Raw genomic sequence first — 20,479 nt, 5'->3', positions numbered from 1 at the left:
TATTTAAGTTAAGGACATTTTCTTCTGTATTTTTGTTGAGAATATTTTTTCTTTGTTTTGTTTTTTGGGTTTTTTGCTTTTGACCCGAGTTTCTTTTCCTCCTTCTTATATACTTTATTGTCTTTATCATTTTATTATTATATTTGTTATTTTGTAGAAAAGCCCTATCTATTTCTTGGATGTTTTCTTACAGGATTGACTTTCTTTCTTTACTTTTCCTTCCTTCCTTCCTTCCTCCCTCCCTTCCTTCCTTCCTTCCTTCCTTCCTTCTTTCTTTCTTTCTTTTTTTTCTTTTTTTTTGGAGCGGGGGACTGAACCCAGGGCCTTGCATTTGCTAGGCAAAGGCTCTACCACTGAGCTAAATATCCACCCCCCTCTTTCTTCCTTCCTTCCTCCCTCCCTTTCTTTCTTTCTCTCTTTCTTTCTTTCTTTCTTTCTTTCTTTCTTTCTTTCTTTCTTTCCATTTCCTTTCTTCCTTTTCCCCCTCTACTCTTTTCCTCCTTTTGGATTTAACATATTCCTCTATCTATGCATCCATTCCTCCTATCATCTCTTCAATGCCTAAGATTCTCTATTCAATCTGTTGTAGTCTGTTATTAAAATCTGCATCTGAGAGATTATTTGAGTTCCTACATTTTACTCATCCACATCTCCCTGTTTAGGTTTTCTTTATTCGTTTCCTTCTACAGTTAGGGTTTTCACAGATTTCTTTATTTTTCTCTTTAAAGACCTCTATCATATGTGCAAATGCTGTTTTACACTCTTTTTTTATTCTTGTTCTTCAGTCATGTTGACATATTCAGGGCCTTCTGTGATAGTGTTGATGGTCTCTAATAGACATTTGAATGCCCTGGCTGTTACTGGTTGTGTTTTTATACTAGTCTGTAGGTATCTGGGATTGGGAAGATTGTAATTCTAGGTGCTGGAGTCTGGTTTTGTGTGATAGAAAGTATTTGATCTCAACCATGAATTTCTACCCATCCTTTGTCCAATTAGTTTCTGGATAAAAGATGCATACAAGCTTTATATTTATGATAATCCTTAATTAGCACATGAACTGTGCAGATAGCTATCCTGTACACTATTATGCATATTTCTCAGCCAATAATTTCATTACATAATTTGCCATGGTTTTGTCTGGACTGCTTTTAACCCCAATTAGCCAATTCACATGACCATTATCTAAAGATTCTTACCTCATGGTAGCTTCTCCTCTGCTCTGTTTACCTTCTTCTATCTGCCCCTGTCATGGTCTCCTCCCACTCCAAGCTGGGAACACCAGGGAACACCGATCTCAGTTCTGCACAGCTTTTGAGTGTAGGCATTTTTATTTACAATTCAGAAATAACTTAGGGGTGAGTTCACTTAAGAGTATGGATTAGTGTTTTCTTTCTTTTGTTTTGTTGTTGTTGTTTTTCATTTGGCTTTGTCTGTCTGTTTGTTTGGTTAGTTGGTTTTTGAGACAGTGTTTCTCTATTAGTATTTTCAAAAGCCAATTGTTTGATTAAGATATCTGGGGTCAGAGAAAGGACCACCCATTTCCTTAAATCTTGTTTATGGTAATCAAGAAATTCTACTAAAACTTCTGAAGGGCCCTGTTACCCTTCAGCCCCAGGGTATATAGGTACCTCTGGATATTCTCTAATTTACTTTATTGATCAGGATGGTCTTAAGCTCAGAGATCTGCCTGCCTTTGTCTCCCGAATGGTAGAATTAGAGGCGTGTGCGAGCATGCCAGGCTAGTGCCCTGAATAATTGCAAGAACTGAGTAGTCTCTCCCTGCTAAGAAAGATTTTGATATGCATGCTGTGCAGACATTTTCAGGGAGTCATGAAATCAGTATATCTTGCTGACTCATGCCTGCTGAGGCCTGCCTGGCTCTGCCAGGTAGTCCCAAAGCTGTTTACTATCCAGAGTCTACCGAACTGGATCGCTGATGTATCTGTGAAGGGTTTGTGAGTAGATCAAGCTGCTGCTGCTGACCTGTGAACTGAACTGCCGATTTTCCGTCTGAAAAAACAGATGGGAGTTGCTCTAAAGAACCATTTCTAAACAAGTCCACTTCCCCATATCCTTTCTTTCCCACTACCTCTGGTAAAAATGGCTAAAAGGAAAGTTAAAATACTTAAGAACCATCATTAAAAATAGGTTTTAAAAAGTTGCAGTTATACTCCTGCTTTTTAGTTCCTGAGAAACATCCCTGGCTCTTCTGCAACTTGGTGTGTAGACCAGGGTGGCTTAAAACTTACAGAAATATGTCTGTCTTTGCCTCCTGAGTGCTGGGATTAAAGGCGTGTACCACCACTCCATCCAGTCAACAGCTCTTGAAAAGTTTCACTCACACATGTCATGGTGCTGTTTCTACCACATGAGTCACTAAGAGATAATGACACTCTTACCTTCCCACTCGAGTGGTTCTGTTCAGTACCTCTATTCCAACGCACATGATCCAAATTATTCTTCTGCCCCAAATGTTGCAATTTGGAAGTTAGTGTTGAAATTAAAAGCTTAAAAAGTCAATAAATAAATCACAAAAGTTAAAACATGCACATGAACGATAATCAATACTTTACATGGCACAATGGCCAAGTTATTTCTAAATTTAGAAAAATATGAGGGACATCTATCATGTTAAAGAAACACAAAAGTTATCTCTGATACTTCTTCAGTTACCTACTCTAATAGGAACTAAGGTTGAAAGCACCATTAGGAAATCTGTACTTTCCTGACAAAGACCAGCTTTGGCATCCATCTGGTGTGTAAACTGAGGCAGGCAGCCATTAGGGGTCAGTGCTTAGAGCTTCTGATGGTTGGATCCAGATACCAAAAGATGCTGCTGCCAAAGGAAGCCAGAAATCAGAGAAGTTACTCAGCAGACCTTTTTATGAGGGAACAATGCTTAAATTACTGGGGCTGGAACTCCCTGAGGGTACTGGAAAAACTATGAACTTTTTCTAACTCCTTGGGGCCAGCAAGAAAGAGAAGGAAAGAGAGAAAATTTTCTCTCTCTCTCTCTCTCTCTCTCTCTCTCTCTCTCTCTCTCTTTACACACACATACACAAACACACACACATACAAACACAAATACACACACGAACACACAGAGGCAGGAACACTCGCACTGAGTGGATGAAACAAAAGACAAAGTCCAATAATTTCATATACACTAATATATGCATACAAACACACAGACGTATATGCATAGAGACCTATAGACAGACATATGTACATTCACACATAGATTAGTTAATGCAGACCTTCAGCAAGCAGGCTTCAAATATTTTATACCTGGATGCATAAGTACACACAATAGGTGGCCTGAGAAAGCAACACACACCCAGAAAGGCAACAACCTTTACACATATACCTACATACATACACATTGTTGATGGGTGAAAGGAACAATATTCCAAACTACCATAGACACAAACATTACACATACACATATGTGGTGAATGAGGGTGGAAGCTCCAACCCTCATTCATGCAAACTCTGCACATATACATATATACATACATGCATACATGCATACATGCATACATGCATACATGCATACATGCATACATGCATACATGCATACATGCATGCATACAAGCACACACAATTGATAGATAAAAGAATAATGCTCTAACCATCACACACACAACCCTTACACATATTCACACATACCCCATAGTTTATGTTAGAAGAAATAATGCTGCAGCCCACCACACATAAACCTCAACAGAGACACATAGTTGGTGGATGCTCCAATCCCCACAATTTATTCTTCATTTCATCCAATATATATCCCAGCCAAATCTTTCATGCAGTATTAAGTTACAATGTGTTTCTGTTTTAGTTTTATTGTAGTGAATGGTTAGTGAATGATGTGTTTTTCAATACCTTATAAGAAATAATATTACAAGTACAGGTAAAGAACAAAAATTAGTACCAAAAACCCATGAACATTCATAACAAAGCAACTTATCATAGATTAACAAAACTGAAGCAAGCAAGAGGGTTTTCTCAGCCGGTTTCTCTTACTGGCAGGCAGAAATTAGCAGTTACAAAGAAATGAGTAATTATTTTCTTATTTTTCTTAAAAGTAATCTTTTAAGAATCTTAAAAGAATCACACTAAACTTTTATATGAAAATCAGTCATATCTTCCTTAAGTCCTCAGAATGCATATTGACTTATCAGAAATTCGTAGTAAGTCTTATCAGGATGCTGAGGGGAAAATGGGTGTAAGAAATCAATTATCACCAGTCCAGCCTGAGTGAGAGTCATGTCAGCTACTAGTGCCATTGTACTTATTTCCTGATCATAAAGATCCTAGCTTAACCCATACGAGTGTGCCTTTCTGAACTTCAAATTATTTCCTAAGATTTTCTACATCATAGGCAATAGTAGAAAACATCTCAGCCTAGCTTCACTAACAACTTTTATTCCCAATATTTTGTAAGGGTGGAGGTCATTGCTGACAATCTAAGTTCTTCACAGGTCCAAAGGCTTTTCCTCCTATTGATGCTGGACAGTGCCATCCTCTGTCACATATGTGACTAGAGTCATGGGTCCCTCCTTATGTACTCATTGGTTGGGGGTTTAGTGCCTGGGAGGTCTAGTGGGGTTCGATTGGTTTATATTGTTGTTCTACCTATGGTGTTGCAAACCTTTTCTGCTCTTTCAGTCTTTTCTCTATCCTCTCCATTGGGGTCCCCTTGTTCAGTCCAATGGTTATCTGCAACCATCCTAATCTGTATAGTAGGGCTCTGGCAGAGCTTCTCAGGAGATACCCTTTATCTGGCTCCTGTCAGCAAGCACTTCTTGGCATCAGCAATAGTGACTGGTTTGGTTGCTGTTTATGGAATAGATCCCGAGGTGGGTCAGTCTCTGGGTGACTGTTTCTTCAGTCTATGCTCCATTCTTTGTCCCTGTATTTCCTCCCATGAGTATTTTGTTCTCCCTTCTAAGAAGAAATGACACATCCACATTTTGGTCTTCCTTCTTCTTGGGCTTTTGGTCTGAATGCTCTCTGAGTCCAGGGAAACCAAGGATGGGGATTGGAGCTAACTTCAGAGAGTTCTCTATTCTAGGTTTAGAGTGGCTCTTGCACCTTACCACCACCCTAGACCCTTAGCGCATCCCCTGACTCACATGATAATGACTTCAAAACCAAGTGGACAGGTGCTTGAGAACAGCTATCTCAGTTCCTGAAAGATCACCCTGTGGCATCGCTCCTTGGGTGCTGATAACAGAGTCCAGGGACTTTGGACTCAGCCCAAAAGTAACGGGAAACTAAAAAAGAATAACCAGGGAACTTTCCTACCTCAGGAAGGGTAGGAAGGAGAGCCTGGTGCACATGCAGAGGCCTGCAAGGACCTGTCCTACCCAGTCTTTGTGCCCTTCCCCTTTTCAGCTTGTCAGCGGGGTTGCCAATGTCCAAGTGACCTAGCCAGGTACCTCTTTTTTTTCTTAAATTTCTTTTTTTTCTTTACATTTCAAATGCTATCCCCTTTCCTGGTTTCCCCTCCATACTCCCCCTATCCCATCTCCACTCCCCCTGCTTCTTTGAGGGTGTCCCCCAACCATCCACTCACTACTTTCTCCCTCCCTGCCCTGATATTCCCTTGCACTCCAGGGGCCCATCCTTGGCAGGACCTAGGGCTTCTCCTCCCATTGGTGTTCAAAAAGGCTATCCTCTGCTACTTATGCAGCTGAAGCCATGGGTCTGTCCATGTATACTTTTTGGATGGTAGTTTAGTCCCTGGGAGATCTGGTTGGTTGGTATTGTTGTTCTTATGGGGTTGCAAACCCCTTGAGCTCCTTGAATCCTTTCTCTAAATCTTCCAATGGGGACCCCATTCTCTGTTCCAGTTGCCAACCTCTGTTATTTGTCAGGCTCTGGAAGAGCCTTTCAGGAGACAGCTATATCAGGCTCCTTCTTGGCATCAGCAATATTGTCTGGCTTTGGTAGCTGTATATGGGCTGAATCCCCAGGTGGGGCAGTCTCTGGATGGTCTTCCCTTCAGTCTTTGCTCTAAACTTTGCCTCTGTATTTCCTGCTGTGAGTATTTTTGTTCCTCCTTCTAAGAAGGACTGAAGCATCCACACTTTAGTCGTTCTTCTTCTCGAACTTCATGTGTTCTGTGGATTCAATGTTGGGTAATCCAAGCTTTTGGACTAAACTCTTCAGGGCTCTCTCTCTCTCTCCTCAGATTTACCCTCAGTCTGTGTCATCTCTGGGTTGTCCCACTTCAATTGTAGCTGCTCTTCTGTACATACTGGAAACTAGTGCTTATTCCTTGTGAAGATGAATTTTTTTCATCTTGTGTGTGGAGGGGTCTGTGCTTATGTGTAAGGAATTGCTGACTGGCTATGCACATGAATGGATAGCTAGTGCCCATAGACTGCAACCTGCTCCATCTTCCCCACCCTTGCCTGAGGAAGCTCGCTAGGGATCCTGGCTTCTGAGGGAACACGTCTTTCCCCTCCATTCACTCTACACTTGTTCCTGTTCTTTCAATTTTTTTTAGTGAAGCTGAAAGTGCAGTTCAGTAACAGATTCCTACCTAATGCTGTCGGAGTCTGCGGAGTTAGAACTTGTTTATTCTTGGCAGGAAGGCTGCTCCTGTGCCCTGGGAAAGGGCAAGGCCTTTTCTAAAAGAATACAATGTAACATTCTTTTGGAAGTTACTCAGGACCTGCTTAGCTACTGCAAAAACACCCTAGAAAAACTGACAGGTGTAAATGTAAAGTGGATCTAAAACTTCATAATGAAAATTTCCTTAATTTTACCAGAGTTTGGGGTTAAAGGACAAAATGAAACATAGGGAAAATGCACTTGGGTGCTGGGAGCTCTGCAGCAGCCTGGGAGGGAAATAGGAGGGAGGGGCCACAGTGGGTGTGATTCAGATATAGGTGTGAGGCCATGTGCTTTCCCATTGTTTACCTGCCATTGTTCACCCCACCGCTCACTTTGGACAAACTTCCAAAGAGGTGACACAGGTCAAAAAGAGTCATATTAACCAAGACAAGTAAGTGTCCCTACAACAATACAGAAAAAATAATTCAAAGAAGGCATTCTTAACTCTCATTCTTAACTCTTGATCTGGAATAAAATAAGAAGCAAATGGAAATGTTTATTGGAGACAAATATTTGGCACTTTTGCAAATAATTAATAGGTGATGCCTAAATGTTGGATATGGAATTTAGTGAAAATGCTTCTGTTGATATTATATATAATAGCAGAAATCAATTGGCAATAGTATGAGATTAACAGGCAGGCGAATTTTAGCAGGGTTTGTTGAGGATGCTTCTAAAACATGTCATACTTGCCAGTGACACAATCCTGGTGGAAACCACTTAGGCAGGACATGTGTGAGCATCAAGTCTCAAGGCCCTCTGAATACTCAGATGGATTTTATACTGGTGCTGCTTCAACTCTACATGTTCTGCACAAGACAAAGGCAACATATTACTAAAAAATATTTAATAGCCTCCTCTCCTCTCTTTTTCAGGCCCTTCTTGTTAGTTTGCACCTCTGAGTGCAAACATTAAATCAACTATAAGGCATATTGTCTGGAGACATTATTGAAGATTTGTGCCTCTGAAAAAAGTTGATTTTCAAACGGGGGTTTCCCAAACAGCACAAAATAAGACAGAGACATTAAATAATCACTGCAATACTTAGTTTAAAAAATAGAATGATGGCAACGCAAACCTGATGGATTCTGTTGTAATGTGGGAGATGTAAACATAGAGTGAGCAGTCTGAGAGCAAGAGAAGCCCACAGTGTTTGAGATGTCTGAAGGAATACACCATGGAAGGTCTACAGAGTTCTTAGTTCTTGGAGTATTCATTCTGTATGATACTAAAAAATATACAAGTATTGTGCTGGGTATTTTGGCACCTAATCCTTCTAAATTCCTTACAGACTAATACTATTCTGGCACAGGAGTACATTTAATTAATTACTCAATTGGTACAAATAATGAGCACATTTTAAATACTGTCCAGCAAAAATCTTTTGCTAAGTATCCAAACATGTTGATCATAGCCCAAATATAGAGGTTGGAATTCTGTCAAGCTTGTGGCCTGGTAAAACTCTTTTTCAATATTCCCGTGAAGCTTCAGTAGACTTACTCAGTAAGCTGACACATTGGGTAAATACATATGACAAATCAGCTCCCATCTGAAGTTCCACTTCCTTGGCTCTGGCAACAGGCACCCCAGATTTATTGATTACAACCATTGTTTCTATGACTGTTGGAATCCTTAAAGGGGAGCCACATTTTTAGGACGGAACTTCTCCAGAACACCTTCTTTCTCCACAAGAGCAGTGTTGTAGGTTGCTTCACATACTCTTCCTATTAGGGTAACGCCATAACTGTTAACTTCCTCTATACAGTTGTTTTTAGGTTGCATTGGTTGCATTGTGCGTAATAAGAAATCTCATGTTCTTGTATGTGACTTCTACAAGAGCAAGGCGTTTCATTCAAGCCATATGAATTTAGTTTTTTAAAGAAACATGGAATAGGGCTATGAAAGAATAAAAAAAATTGAATACAGAAATGATTCCAAGCAAAAACCAAAACCAGCAGCGGGGGGTGGGGGGGGAGAGAAACTGAAATCTGCTTCAATATTTATATACTCCACTTAAAAGTTTAAATGGTTGAGGACAGGAAATCAATGTATTTGTCCATTGGCACAAAAGATGTGGTATAGTGAGTGGTGAACAGAATGCATTCTATGACTATTGGGTTACAATGATTTTGGGAACTGCGTTGTAACGTGTGTATTTTTCTGTCTCACAAATAATGTTTTGTCATTTGTCTTAGTGAAAATAACTGCTGTGCAAATAGATTAAAAAAAATTAAACATTCCCCCAAACTTCAGTTCCTTTTTTCCCCCACAGTGGCATTTCAGGACAGGGCCTCCTGGGGGTGCAGCTAGCGAGGAGCTCTGTCTGTAGCTCCTGAAATAAAGCTGAATCTATCTTTTCATCTTTTCAGATGTGTGTCCAGAGAAACATGCAACTTTCTAGGGGTAGGAATGGAATGCTGAAGTTGAATTCATAAAGGAGAGCGAGAAAGAGGGAGAGAGAGGGCGATTTTTATTTGAATATCTGTCTTTCTGGGGGGAAAGCACAGGTTTGCAAAGTCAGTTTTAAATAGTACTGATTGTTTCTTGAGTTTGCAAACTCTTTTCAAATGTGTAAGGTGGGGGAACGAAAGTGTTGAACTTCAGGAGAGGAGTTGTCTGGCTTCATGTTTGAGTATTTTGACAATAAGGACTATTGTAATAGTTTGTAATATTCATCCAGTTTGCCAGGTCACAGGTAGGCTGAAGGGTGGGGAATGGTGCTAAGCTGAGCTTATTGGTGCATCCACTCTTCCACCTTTTGCAGATCATGGCAGGGGCACCCATGGCCCACACCAAGGTTCTCCAGCTTCCTCTCTCTGCTCATCCCCCATGTACCCGCTTCTCCCTCCATCTTGCTCTTAAGCATCCTGGAGTCAGTTTCTGGAGACAATGTTTAACAAACTCCCTTTTCCTTCTTACTTATCTGTCCTGTTTCCTATGCAGGTCACCTGTCCCCTGTGATGCTACAGATGCTCCGTTCACACTTGTGTGTACTGTTAAAATAGCAGTCAGTCTGGGCAGACTGAGAGCAGAAGTTGTAGCTGTCTGGAAGCACATTCTTCTGTGTGTCTGGTTTGGAAAGCCGACCATCCTGTAGGAAGTTCCTTAATTGTTTACAAAACTGTACAGTTGGGGCTGGGGATTTAGCTCAGTGGTAGAGCGCTTACCTAGGAAGTGCAAGGCCCTGGGTTCGGTCCCCAGCTCCGAAAAAAAGAACCAAAAAAAAAAAAAAACAAAAACAACAACAACAACAAAAAAAACTGTACAGTTGATGCAGGTCTAGGACTTTGCTGTTTTTCCTGGGCAAGTTGTAACCTAGAATTACCATTCTATGAGTCTGCTTTCTCACACCGACTGAGCTTTGCCCTGGGAAATCCTGCTACAATACCCTTTGTGCCCTTTCAGTGCTGCAGTTCGGACACTTGGAAACTTATCTGAAGCTCTCCGTCCAGAATTCAGTTGACCTGAGTGCACTCAGCTTACTAATTAGCCTAGTTATTGGCCATTTTTCCTGAATTACTCTGTTTTCTTGTTTGTGTCACTATGTACAACATTGTGTTTCACTATGTGAAACTTTACTTCTTTTTATGATGAGTAGCTGTTCATATTTTAAAAGTTGGGATTCACTTTGAATTAATTGCTATGTTGTCTCAGGTAGAAAAATACTAATTTTCAAAGATAATATATTTAAATATATACCTCCATTCCCTTATCCCCAATTAACAACTAATAAACTACATAGGAAAACAACCTCTTCTCGACAACCAATCACTGTTTTGTGTTTGTTTGTTTGTTTGTTTTTTGACATCTGACAGGGATCCTTTAATGACTGACAGTGATGAGGCAGAGCCACACTTGACAAAAGCTCACATGGATGGGACCATGCAAATGAACCTCATGAGTATTCATGACAAACTAATGAGGGGAGAAACAGGGCTGTGATGAAGGCAAGGCTTGAGGTGGAAGTAATGAGTTCACTAGGCACATAGACAGTAACTATGATGTCTGAGGCCGGCCTGGGCAGCGAGTGATTGATAGGGGAGCCATGGCTGGCACTGATCCACCTTCAATGACTGACAGTGGGGGCTGTGATACACTTGATGGATGGTTCCCATGGGCGGAGTCTCTGGGTGTGTGGAGGGTAATGATGACACCTGTAGCCATTCCTCAGGCAGGGCCGGGACTTCACATAGTCAAGAAGTGTGTGTGTGTGGGTGCATATAACATCACCAGCAGCGGAGGCCGAGCCCCAGTGTGCATTTGACATCAGGATTGCCCCACAGTCATGTACACAGACCTGCCCAATGCTTTCACCATTTAGTGTGATATTTTCTACCATTTTGTACAAGGAGTTTTCCTACATGTTGTATTCTGGTTCTCAAGTTGGAGGGTATTTTTACTTAGCATTTGTCCTTGGCAAATGGCGTTTTGTAATTCCTTCTATATATCAGTTTCAACCTTAAGTCATAGGATTGTAAGTCTTGTGCCTGATACTTAAAAATGAACATGAAACACTACTTGTTTTTTAACATTTGTTCCAAAATTTAATAATAATTGGTAAATTCCTGTGTATGTCCTATGCTATAAGACTCTTTGTTAAGTGGTTTCCCATTTAATATTCCAAAGGTCTATTTAAATTCAGCATACTGAGAAAGGAACAGGTTTACAGAGATAACAATACTTGGTTGGCTCACATGGTATAAAAGGAACCAAGATTTTTACTTTCTTTTGATTCATGACCCAGGTGCTAATTCTTTTGTGAGCTACATTTTAAAAGGACAAAATTTTGCATTTTTGCCATATATTTGTAAGTGTGTTTTACTCAAAATTACTGGCAATATTTTGTTATTTCTGCTCAAGAGGATGTTGTCTGATTCCTGGCAGCTGTAGTGACTGGTGTTTGCAGGATGCTGAGATTTGGACTGTAGGCCTCATGATCGCACCGCAAGTTCTTTTAACCTGGGAACCATCTGTCTAGTAACCAGAGCTGTAGTTTTTAAAAAGGTGAATGCAGATTTAAACATGGACACTAAGGGAGGATAAACACACATGCAAGCATGACAGGCATGAGAGAAAGAAAGGCAGATGTGGGGAAGCGAGCTGTGTAATCCAAAGACAGAAGTAAGCTGAGGCCAAGAACAGATGATTTGAAACACCTATAATTAATTAATTATATTAATTATATTATTATTAATATAATTATATATTATATTAATTATATATTATATTAATTATATATTATAACAATATATTAATATAAGTATATTAATTATATTAATTATATTAATTATATTAATATTAATTATATAATTAATTAATTAATACATTAGTGTATTCTGTGTGAAAATGTCTATGTGTGTCAGTGCGAATATATGGAGTTCAGAGGACAATGAGTCATCCTCCTACCACATGGGATAGAACTTGGATCCTCATGATTGATGACAAGTTGCTTAACCCCCTTTTGAAAATTACATTTTTATTATTTTTTATTAGATACATTTCTTTATTTCTCCATCTTTATTAAATTGGGTATTTCTTATTTACATTTCAACTGTTATTTCCTTTCCCAGTTTCCGGCCAATATCCCCCTAACCCCTCACCCTCCCCTTCTATATGGGCTTCCCCTCCCCATCCTCCCCCCATTAGAACCCTCCCCCCAAAAATCACATTCACTGGGGGTTCAGTCTTGGCAGGACGAAGGGCTTCCCCTTCCACTGGTGCACTTAATAGGCTACTGATTGCTACCTATGAGGTTGGAGCCCAGGGTCAGTCCATGTATAGTCTTTGGGTAGTGGCTTAGTCCCTGGAAGCTCTGGTTGGTTGGCATTGTTATTCATATGGGGTCTCAAGCCCCTTCAAGTTCTTCCAGTCCTTTCTCTGATTCCTTCAACGGGGGTCCGTTTCTCAGTTCAGTGGTTTGCTGCTGGCATTCGCCTATGTATTTGCTGTATTCTGGGTGTGTCTCTCAGGAGAGATCTACATCCGGTTCCTGTCAGCCGGAACTTCTTTGATTCATCCATCTTATCTAGTTTGCTGGTTTTATATATATATATGGGCCACATGTGGGGCAGGCTCTGAATGGGTGTTCCTTCTGCATCTGTTCTAAACTTCGCCTCCCTATTCCCTCCCAAGTATATTCTTGTTCCCCTTTTAAAGGAGTGAAGCATTTGCATTTTAGTCATCTGTCTTGAGTTTCATGTGTTCTGTGCATCTAGGGCAATTCGAGCATTTGGGCTAATATCCACTTATCAGTGAGTGCATAACATGTATGTTTTTCTGTGATTGGGTTACCTCACTCAGGATGATATTTTCCAGTTCCATCATTTGCCTATGAATTTCATGAAGTCATTGTTTTTGATAGCTGAGTAGTATTCCATTGTATAGATGTACCACATTTTCTGTATCCATTCCTCTGTTGAAGGGCATCTGGGTTCTTTCCAGCTTCTGGCTATTATAGACAAGGCTGCTATGAACATAGTGGAGCACATGTCTTTGTTATATGTAGGGACATCTTTTGGGTATATGCCCAAGAGAGGTATAGCTGGGTCCTCAGGTAGTTCAATGTCCAATTATCTGAGGAATCTCCAGACTGATTTCCAGAATGGTTGTACCAGTCTGCAAACCCACCAACAATGGAGGGTTTCGCCAACATTTGCTGTCACCTGAGTTTTTGATCTTAGCTATTCTCACTGATGTGAGGTGAAAATCTCAGGGTTGTTTTGATTTGCATTTCCCTCATGACTAAAGATGTTGAACATTTCTTTAGGTATTTCTCAGCCATTTGGCATTCCTCAGCTGTGAATTCTTGTTTAGCTCTCAACCCCATTTTTTAATAGGGTTATTTGTCTCCCTGGGGTCTAACTTCTTGAGTTCTTTGTATATTTTGGATATAAGCCCTCTATCAGTTGTAGTATTGGTAAACATCTTTTCCCAATCTGTTGGTTATCACTTTGTCCTAACCACAGTGTCCTTTGCCTTACAGAAGCTTTGAAGTTTTGTGAGATCCCATTTTTCAATTCTTGATCTTAGAGCATAAGCCATTGGTGTTTTGTTCAGGAAATTTTCTCCAGTGCCCATGTGTTCGAGATGCTTCCCCAATTTTTCTTCTATTAATTTGAGTGTATCTGGTTTGATGTGGAGGTCCTTGATCCACTTGGACTTAAGCTTTGTACAGGGTGATAAGCATGGATTGATCTGCATTCTTCTACATGCTGACCTTCAGTTGAACCAGCACCATTTGCTGAAAATGCTATCTTTTCTTCATTGGATGGTTTTGGCTCTTTTGTCAAAAATCAAGTGACCATAGGTGTGTGGGTTCATTTCTGGGTCTTCAGTTCTACTTCACTTGTCTATCTGTCTGTCTCTGTACCAATACCATGCAGTTTTTATCACTATTGCTCTGTAATACTGCTTGAGTTCAGGGATAGTGATTCCCCCAGAAGTCCTTTTATGGTTGAGGATATTTTTAGCTCTCCTGGGTTTTTTCTTATTCCAGATGAATTTGCAATTTTATCTGTCTAACTCTCTGAAGAATTGGATTAGTATTTTGATGGGATTGCATTGAATCTGTAGATTGCTTTTGGTAAAATGGCCATTTTTACTATATTAATCCTGCCAATCCATGAGCATGGGAGATCTTTCCATCTTCTGAGGTCTTCCTCAATTTCTTTCTTAAGAGGCTTGAAGTTCTTATCATATAGATCTTTCACTTGCTTGGTTAAAGTCACACTGAGGTATTTTATATTATTTGGGACTATTATGAAGGGTGTCGTTTCCCTAATTTCTTTCTCGGTTTGTTTCTCTTTTGTGTAGATGAAGGCTACTGATTTATTTGAGTAATTTTATACCAAGCCACTTTGCTGAAGGTGTTTATCAGGTTTAGTAGTTCTCTGGTGAAACTTTTGGGATCACTTAAATATACTATCATATTAATTGGCTATTCTCCCAAGTTTGGCATCACATTGCCCTGGCGCATCTTTCAGGGAGGACAAATTGTGGTTCAAAGGATTTTTGGCTACGTTGGTACTCTTGTGTCAGTTTTGGTACCCTGCAGAGTACCTCCCTGTACCAAAGAGGCTAGAATGTAGGAATTTAGAATGAAGGAAAACATGCACGACTTGACCTTTATGAACTTTGTAGATGCTGTCGTTGGCAACGAGGTCATGTTGTCAGTTTGTGGAGGGCATCCTCTTGTTCTGTCATGATCTTGGGTTGTTTGCAGATCCCTGTAGCCAAGTTTAGCCACTGTAAGTCTTCTTTGGCTATAAGACATGGCCAAGTCAGAGTTTGTACTCTACGAAACTTGAAGCCTTCACTAGAAGTTTCCTCTGAATGAGATTTCTACACCACAACTGTATATGCATCCAATTCCAATTATCTTAATCCTATCTTTCACTTCATCACTCCCCATGAACTCGACCCCACCTATTCCCATCCCACACTCCCTTAATTCACCCAAAAAACTATCCTTTTCCCCCTGCCCAAGGAGATCCATGATTCCTATATCTATTTCTTTATCTAACCTTTCTATGTCTATGAATTGTAACTTATTATTTACTTAGCAGTTAATATGCATGTATGGTTGAATATATATTATATTGTTCTTCTAGGTCTTGATTACCTGCCTCAAGATTTTTTTTTCTGGTCACATACATTTTTTCCACAAATTTCATAATGCCATTGTTTATATCAGTTGAATCATACTCCATTATACAAATCTACCACACTTTATTAATTTTTGGTTGAGGAATATCCACATGGTTTCAAGTTTATGGATATTATGAGTAAAGCCACGATGAATATAATTTAACAGGTGTCCTTGTGGTAGAATGAAGCATCCTATGGGTATATGCCTAAGAATAGTATGGTTGGGTCTTTTAGAAGATTGATTCCTAACTTTCTGAGAAACTGCTATATTCATTTCCATTGGAGCTGTAGAAGTTTGCACTCCCACCAACAAGAAGTTCCCCCTTGCACCACATTCTCACTAGCATGAACTGTCACTTTTACTATTACTCTTAGTCATTCTGATAGTTATAAAATAGTATTTCATGGTAGTTTTCATTTCATTTCTTTGTTGGCTAAGGAGGTTCAACGTTTCTTTATGTGTTTCTCAGCAACTCAGGATTGCTTTGTTGTAAAGTCTCTTTAGATGTGCACCCCATTTTGTAATTGGAATATTTTACTGACATCTAATTTCTTAAGTTCTTTATATATTATGGATATTAGCCCTCTGTCAGATGGGGAGTTGGTGAAAATCTTTTCCAATTCTATAAACTTCCATTTCCTCCTACTGACAGTGTACTTTGCCTTACGGAAGATTTTCAGTTTCATGAGGTAACATTTTTTCAATTATTGATCATATTGCTGGTCTTATTAGTATTCTGTTGAGGAAATTTTCTCCTGTGCTAATGCATTCGAGACTATTTCCCACTTTTTCTTCTATAAAGTTCAGTATGTTGGGTTTTATGTTGAGCTCTTTCATCAACTGGGACTTGAGTTTTGCACAGGATGATAGATACAGTTCTATTTCTTCTTCTACATGTAAAAATCCAGTTAGAACATAAATATTGTTGAAGATGCTTTCTTTTTCCACTGTGTATTTCTAGCTTCTTCATCAAAAATAATGTGTTCATAAGTATGTAGATTTATGTCTGGGTCTTAGACTGGATTTCATTGATCAAACTGTATGCTTTAGTGCCCATAACCTGTGTCTTTTTAAAATTTATATTTATTTTTACAGTCCAGATTTTATTCAGCTCCCAGTCCACCCTCTTGACTGTACCACATCCCATACCTCCTCTCTGCTCTCCCTGCCTCCAGGAAGATGTCCCCACCCCACCCATCCCACCAGATCTCTAATGTTCCTGGGTCCTCCAGTCTCTTGAGCGTTAGGTGCATCTTCTCTGATTGAACCCAGACCTGGTATTTCTGTGCTGTATATGTGTTGGGGGTCTCATATCAGCTGGTGTATGCTGCCTACTTGGTCATCCAGTGTGCGAGAGATCTCGGGGATCCAGCTTAATTGGGACTGCTGGTCTTCCTACAAGGTCACCTTCTCACCTTCTTCCTCAACTTCTAGCTTTTCCCTAATTCAACCAGAGGGGTCAGAAGCTTCTGTTCATTGGTTGGGCACACATATCTGCATCTGACTCTTATTATTAGAACTCTGTAATAGATCTTGAAATCAGGGATTGTAATAGGTTTGGATTTTCTTTTATTGTACTGAATCATTTTAGCTATCTGGACATGATGCTTTTCCATATGAAATTACATATTGTTCTTTTTTTTTTTGGTTCTTTTTTTCGGAGCTGGGGACCGAACCCAGGGCCTTGCGCTTCCTAGGTAAGCGCTCTACCACTGAGCTAAATCCTCAGCCCCATATTGTTCTTTTAAGGTCTGTAAAGAATTATGTTGCAATTTTTATGGAGATTTCATTAAATCTGTAGATTCTTTTAAGTAGGATGGCTATTTTTGCTATATTAATCTTACTGGTAGTATAAGCCTAGGGCATCTTTCCATCTTCTAATATTTTCTTCAGTTTCTTTCTTCAAAGATTTGAAGTTTTATTATTTTATATTATTTGTCTTAGTTAGGGTTCTATTGCTGTGAAGAAATACAGGGACCATAGCAACTCTTTTAATGGGAAACATTTATTTAGGGCTGGCTTACAGTTCAGAAGTTTAATCCATTATCATCGAGGCTAAAAACTTGGTAGTGAGCTGGCTGGAGAGATAGCTTAGAATTCTATATCCAGATTCCAAGGCAGCAAAACTTAAAAGTGACATTTGGCATGGCTTGCGCTTCTTAAAGTTCAAAGTTCCTCACCCCTCTCTGCCAGAATAAAACACTTCTTGCAAAAGAGAGAGCCACACTTGCTCTAGCAAAACCAGACTTCCTCATATTGACACTCCAGAGGACCATTTTCATTCACACTCACACATTTTATTCTGTGGCCCCCATAGTCCAGCTTCAAGGGTCTAACATAGTGTCTGCACTGTTCGAAAGTTCCAAGTCTCTTCTGAGGCTCATGCAATCTCCTTACTGTAATCCTCTGTAAAATCCACATGAAAATGCGGATCGCTTACTTTCAACACACAGTGACACAAAATATACATTACCATTCCAAATGGGAGAAAAGGGGACATATATGGAAATACTAGATGAAAGTAAGACTAAAACCCAGCTAGACAAACTCTAAATTCTGAATCTCCATGTTTAATTTCAAAGCATTCTTTGGATCTCCAACTCTTTTCAAATTTATTGACTACAAAACTCATCTTTCTTTTGAGCTGTGTTTATTCCCCATTAGCAGCATGCTTTGGCAAGCGTACAAGACTACTTTGACATTATCAACATCTTAGAGTCTCCAAGGCAATCTAGGCTTCATCCTCACAGCTTAATACAATGACCTCTATGGATCTTCGTTCAGGGTTATGTCTGCCATAACCTAGGGGTTATTTACTTGTTTAAGTCACAGAGGGAGATTCCATAACCCTATTCTTGCATATTTATCTCTAAAGTTATAAGCATATACCCAATGTTGTCAAGATTTGTTGGTTTCCAGTATTGGGACATGGATTATTGTTCAAGTACAGTTTTACCAGCCTTTTGCTTTTGATGGTTTCCTTCAATGTTTAATCTTGGCTGTACTTCAGTTGGCTCTGTAGACCAGGCTGGCCTTAAAATCACTCTGCTACCTCCTCAACTCAAGGGCTGGTATAAAATGCATGTAGCAATACAGCTATTTTAAAGTTTTTAAAAATTCTTTTTCAAAAGTTGGAAGATGAACTGGGTGGGGTCTTGCCCTGAGGTTACCACACCCTTTCCATGAAATTTTTCAATTTTCTCCTCCTTCTTCTCTTCCTCCTCTTCTTCCTCCTCCAATTCTTCCTCCTCCTCCTCCTCATTATTATTATTTACTATTATTGTTGTTGTTGATTTAGGCTTGTTTTATATACAGTCCAGTCATTATCCTCCTCCCGGTCCACTCTCCAATGGTTCCTCATCCAATTCCTCCTACTCTGTCTCCAAAAGAAGGCTTACATACCCCTGTCCACCAGAGCTTTTCTAAGGAACCTCCAGACTGATTTCCAGAGTGGGTGTACCATCTTAAAATCCCACAAACAATGGAAGAGTGTTCTACTATCTCTACATCCTCACCAGCATCTGCCTTTAACTGAAATTTTTATCTTAGCCATTCTAACTGGTATTAGGTGGAATCTCAGGATTGTTTTGATTTGCATTTCCCAGATAACTTGGGATGTTGACCACTTCTTTAGGTAATTCTTTGCTATTCCATATTCCTCAGCTGAGAATTCTTTGTTTAGCTCTGTATCCCATTTTTAATAGGGTTATTTGATTTTTCTGGAGTCTAACTTCTTGAGTTATTTGTATGTATTGGACATTAGTCTTCTATCAGATGTAGGATTGGTAAATATCTTCTCCCAATCTGTTGGTGGACATTTTGTCTTAAGGACAGTGTCCATTGTCTTACAGAAGCTTTGCAATTTTACGAGGTCCCATTTGTCGACTCTTGATCTTAGAACAGTCTTAAGAAATGATCTTGAAATTAGTCTGTCATTTCCTCAGAAAATTAGATACAGTTCTATCTGAGGACCCAGCTATACAACTCCTTGGCATATACCCAAAAGATGCTCCAACATATAACAAGGAAACATGCTCCACTATGCTCATATCAGCCTTATTCATAATATCCAGAAGCTGGGAAAAAACCTACATGTCACTCAACAAAGGAATGGATACAGAAACTGTGGTATATTTGGACAATGAATAATTACTCAGCTATTGAAAACAATGACTTCATGAAAGTTTTAGGAAAATGAATGGAAGTAAAAAATATCATCCTGAATGAGGTAACCCAATCAGAAAAGAACACACACGATATGTACTCACTGAGAAGTGGTATTAATTTTAAAACTTGGCATACCCAAGATACAATTTACAGACTACATGAAGCTCAAGAAGAAAGACAAAAGTGTGGATGTTTCAGTTCTTCTTAGAAGAGGGAACAAAATAATCACAGAAGAAAATACGGACACAAAGTGTGGAGCAGAGACTGAAGGGAAGGCCATCCAGAGACTGCCACACATGGTGATCCATCCTACATGCAGTCATCAAAACCTAATCACTATTGGGAATGCCAAGAGTTGCATGCTGACAGAAGCTGTCTCCAGATAGGCTCTGTCAGAGCCTGAGAAATTCAGAGGCAAGTCCTTGCAGCCAAACCCTGGACTGAGAATGGGGTCCCCATTGGAGGAGTTAGAGAAAGGACTGAGGTATGTGAGGGGATTTGGAACCTCATAAGAAGAATAGGATCAACCTACTAGATACCCCAAAGCTCCCAGGAACTAAACCACCAACCAAAGAATACACATGGAGTGACCCAAGTCTCCAGTCGCATATGTAACAGAGGACAGCCTTGTTGGGCGGTAATAGGAGAGGTCCTTGCTCCTATGAAGGCTTGATGCTTCATTATAGTAGAATGCCAGTTTGGGGAGGTAGGAGGGAGTGGGTAGGTAGGTTGCGGGAGCACCCTCATGGAGGCAGGGGTGTGGGGATGGAATAGGTTTTTTTTTGGGAGGAGAAACCAGGAAAGGGGATAATATTTGAAATGTAGATAAAGAGAATGTCCAAGGGGAAAAAAAAAGAAATGGTCATTCTACCAAAAGTATTCATTAGATTCAGTGTGAGCCCCATCAAAATTCCGGTACAGTTCACAGATCTTGAATGGACTAATCTCAACTTCAAATGAAAGTAGAAACACACACACACACACACACACACACACACACACACACACACACACACACAGAGACACACAGAGAGAGAC

General features: G+C 39.8%; 1 pseudogene; it reads right to left on the bottom strand.

The window, feature by feature from the left end:
- Positions 1-1,783: 1,783 nt before the first annotated feature.
- LOC120095004 (uncharacterized) overlaps positions 1,784-20,479 on the bottom strand; it is a 40,003-nt pseudogene continuing 21,307 nt past the window's right edge.

Source organism: Rattus norvegicus, chromosome 10 (assembly GCF_036323735.1).
Source record: "Rattus norvegicus strain BN/NHsdMcwi chromosome 10, GRCr8, whole genome shotgun sequence".
NCBI lineage: Eukaryota > Metazoa > Chordata > Mammalia > Rodentia > Muridae > Rattus > Rattus norvegicus.
The sequence above is the reverse complement of the archived record's forward strand: the minus strand, read 5'-3'. Positions and strand labels throughout refer to the sequence as shown.